This window comes from Carassius carassius, chromosome 47 (assembly GCF_963082965.1).
Source record: "Carassius carassius chromosome 47, fCarCar2.1, whole genome shotgun sequence".
NCBI lineage: Eukaryota > Metazoa > Chordata > Actinopteri > Cypriniformes > Cyprinidae > Carassius > Carassius carassius.
This window is the reverse complement of record NC_081801.1, coordinates 14830768-14835214: the sequence shown is the minus strand read 5'-3', so window position 1 is coordinate 14835214 and position 4447 is coordinate 14830768. Positions and strand designations below refer to the sequence as shown.

Below are 4447 nucleotides of genomic sequence, written 5' to 3'. Positions count from 1 at the left end.
CTTCTTACTGTAGATTATAAAATTCTGACTTTAATTTATGCCAATAGATTTAAATTTGAATATGAATTCTATTATATCTGAAAGACAATCTGTTTTTTTTTAAAGGCCATCATATATCCAACAATATAAGACTAGTCCTGGATTTGTTGGATTCATGTCAAAGCCTTTGACATGATTGAACACCATTTTCTTTAAAAATCGCTTAAATTGTTTGGTTTTTGGGGATTGTTTTATTTCTACTATTTCTATGTTTTATATAGGAATCAACAGCTCCGTTATTATTAATTTTGACAATATTGCTGTTAAGCCCACGGTAAAACACCTAGGTATTTATATTACTAAAAATCTTCTGGCAAGACAACACTTAAATTTTTCAGCTAGGATAATTAAATCTAAAAATATTCTTAATATCTGGTTACAGCGGGACCTGTCGTTATATGGCAGAGTCCTCCTATCAAAGGCAGAAGGTCTTATTTTGTATATCCATCTATATCTTTATTTGTTCAGAACAAAATTGCCAAAGAAGTCAGTATTTGTTTTAGATTTCATTTGGAAAAAAAAGAATCTCATAAATTAAAAAAAGAGGTGCTTTGTAATTTCGGAGCAAAAGGTGGTGTTGATTTTTTTATTTTATTTTTTTCTGACATGATAAAGGTGTTTAAAATAAATTGGCTTAAAAAATGTCTTGCCAATCCAACTTTATCCCGTACCAAATATTTGGAAAAAAATAGCCATTCCTTTATTTTAAACTGCAATTATTTACCTTCTAAGCTACTGATTACCTTCTCCAAATTTCATCAGCAATGTATCCTTGCTTGGAAAATGTGTTATGTTCATAGTTTTTCACCGCATAAAACACAGTTTTTAGACAAAAAACAATTTACCAATAGACATGTATGCTAAATCTTTCAATTCAAGAAAAACAATTCTCCAAGAGGAAAGTTCTATTGGTAGAAGATATAGATTGGAAAAGGGCCTGGCTTTTACATGGAACATACTGTATTTCCAATGAAGCTAAAGAAATACATTTCAAAATTTTCCATAAAATATATCCTGTAAACTTTAACATTTCTAAATATCTGGACATTGACAGTTCATGTGCTTTTTGTAAGCAATCAGAGGAGACATTTGCACATCTGTTTTATGATTGCACTATATCAAAGCAATTTTGGTCCGACCTTGGTTCATATATATTTGATTCTGCCAATGTTACTTATTCTTTCAGGCTAAAAGACATAATATTTTATTATATTAGTGATAAAAATAGACCCCTAGAGTACATTGTTCATTTCTTTATTTTATATGGAAACTTCTATATTCGAAAATTATTGATTATAATTTTCGGGAACCGAGTTAAACATAAATTGTAACCATTAATCTCCAAGTACAGCGTCCCTGGGAAGGCCAAACAAAGGTGATTGGACTTTGAGATGAAAATAACAGCGTTTCGACGACATGGCGACAAACACAAACGCAACTCCTCTTCTCCGTCGGAGCGCAACAAGACTACGCCCCCTTTTTTGTGTATTCATGTAGGCGGAGATTAGTCAAAAAACTTTTTTAGTGACGTCATTACTGCAGGAACTAGAGGGATGTAGTCCAAACGAGTCGTATTGTAGACAAATTCTGTTAAATAAAATATCTCGCTTGGCATTGAACTTTGAGCTTTAGAATTTTACAGATATTATTTATTATTTAAAGCGAATCCATTCGGAAAGGCACGGAAAACAAATAATGTGTTCTGAGTGGTTAGACGCTTGTTAGCTGTTGCCTTTTACATAACAGTACATAACATTTCACTTACCACACAGAGAGTTAAGGAGAGATAACTGATTGGACGATGGCGAATGATTTGCACATCCTGACAAACACCTAATTTTGTGAAATATGGGGTAAATAGTACTGCTATGTGTGAATGCAAATCTCAAAAGTGAAAGTAAAAAGCAAACGCAAATTCATAAGTGATCTCAATGTCCTGCATATTAATAACGGCTCTCTGATGCCCGCAATTTATATACAGGATAATTACCAAACGATTAGGGTAATTATCTGAGGGAGAAAGCATTGAAATATATATTTTCTCATTTATCTCGTATATGTTCCTTTTAGGGGTGCCGTAGTACATGTCATTACCTTTCTGAATACCGGATTCGGATTCAGGCACAAGAAGTGTTTAATGAGAGAGGGTGTATTTGACCTCATTATAGCCCTCATCTTCCTCATGGCTGTTCCTCCATTTGCTCTCCTGTGCCGAACGGTGGAGCACCAGCACCATCAGAGCCAGCAGGAGCAGGGCCATCGAGACACTCAACAGCACTCCCTGCAGGATGCCTGGAGAGTTATCTGGAGCTACAGGTTCACAAAAAATAAACATTCTCTCATTAACTCACTCTCACGTCAATCCAAACCTGTATTACAGAGAGACTTACGTGTGTAGTTCCAAGGAGGTTGATCACTGAGCAGCGGTAGAGGCCAGAGGCCTGTACAGACACACTGGCTACGTGCACAGAGCCCTTCAAATCACCTGCAACAGGTACAGGTATGAAAGATTGTTTCTAAGTGCCTGATGTGTTAGAAAGATTTTTTTACCATCCATGTTCACTGACAGTGTCATCTTATCTGGTTCTAGTTTCTCCCAGATCACGTGGGCAGTGGGAAAGCCTTCCGCCACCACACAGGACAGTCACTCACTGCCTCCAGCATTGGTGTCCCCTTCCCAAAGACACGTAGGAAGGGACGGAGGTGCTGCACACACACAGAGAGCTATGAAACCTGAACACATCAAGCTGAAAACTTAAATGTAACTTATTACAAGTAGTCTATAAACTGTAAAGTGTCAAACAATCTGTGTAAACTGTAAAGTATAGCAGAAGTATCTGGACTGAATCTCTCCCTCTCTCTGTAATTTTAAATAATATTTGAAATGAGTTTTTATTTTTCAATTTTCACTTTTATTTTAATTCTAATTGAAGTTTTGTAAATGTATGTGCTTTGTCATTTTTATTTACAGTCGTTTGTTTTTTTTAAACAATAATATTTAGCTTTGCTATTTATTTATTTTAGTAACTGTCGAACTTCAACTTTAACATTTTTTCATCTTTTTTCTATTTCTATTTCATCAAGTGAATAGTAATGAATTTGTTTTCTTTAGATTTCATTCAAATATGTTTTATTTTCGTTTTATTTCAATTAACGATTGGATGAATAATTGATTTGAATAGTTTTTGTTCGTTAAAAACAACACAGTTTATTTATTTTTTTTTTTTTTTCTGTAAGCAGACTTGGGAGAATTGGAATAACTATAATTGTCCGAATCATTTATATTTATACAGGTTACTTCGTTTCGCCCGTAGTTGGCCATAAGAAACTGTCTTTATTAATTCACTAATTAAACCGATTCGTGATCACTCCATCTGGAGTGCAACGGTGTTCTGTGTTTGTTTGGACTAATTTTCGTTTACAGAGCGAAAACATAGTGTTTTAACTTGCAACATTGTGTCTAAAATGTAATTTACACAATTTACAAAACTTATCGTTATTGAACAGCTGTATAAAGCCATATCACACTTGCAGTCGTGTTGGTGGTTTGATTAGTTCGACCTCGTGCGTTGTATTTGGTGCGACAGCTCGTGTGATATTGCTTAGCTGGCTGTGAAAGAACTATTAGTATGTCTTAATATGATACAGTATATAATATATGATACCCAAAACAGTGAGGCTGAGCTCTCCTATGCCTGGGTCTCCTGTCTCAGGTGGGTTGCTGTACAAACAGCGATAGAATCCAGCGTTAGGCACGTCTACCCTGACTGTTTACATCAAGTTCACACCAAGAACGATATAATAATAATTATAATAATAGCTCTATTAGCATCCAGATAAATGGGTTTTAAGGTACGGTATGTTGAAGTGATAGTCCACCGTAAATAAAAAATAAAATGTCAGTCTTTTACTCACCCATATGTCGTTCTATGACTTTATATTTCTGCAGGGAGCAAAGATGTTTTGAAGAATAACATGTTTTGTTCCTATCCACCTTTTTCCTGAACGCATAATGGAAAGATGATTTACATTTCCAGTCTCTGGTGTTAACCCTGTGCACATTTTTATATGTAGCTATATTTAAAAAGTTTGTTTAACTAATTCAGTCGGTCTCTTTACCCCATTCTAACGGAGGTTAGAATCCATCATGGCGGTGTTGTGCCCAATTAGCCTTTCGCCGAGCCCCGCCCCCCTTAGTTACTGTTGCTACTTCCGACAAACAAATGGTCAAACACGACCAGCGCGACAGATTGCCATGACGGGAAGAGGTATACCCGTGCGTGTCAGTGACCTTTTTTGGAGTAATACCTCCGCGATATCTTCCAGATCGAGCCAAAAGGGGTTACAGTATGCCGTGGAGGGGAAAAAAGCGAAATCTGAGAAACACCATGACCTGTACCTCAAATGC

At 35.8% G+C, this 4447-nt stretch overlaps 1 pseudogene; it reads right to left on the bottom strand.

The window, feature by feature from the left end:
* Positions 1-1907: 1907 nt before the first annotated feature.
* Positions 1908-3958, bottom strand: LOC132130312 (V-set and immunoglobulin domain-containing protein 2-like; annotated as a pseudogene).
* Between the last annotated feature and the right edge of the window lie 489 nt (positions 3959-4447).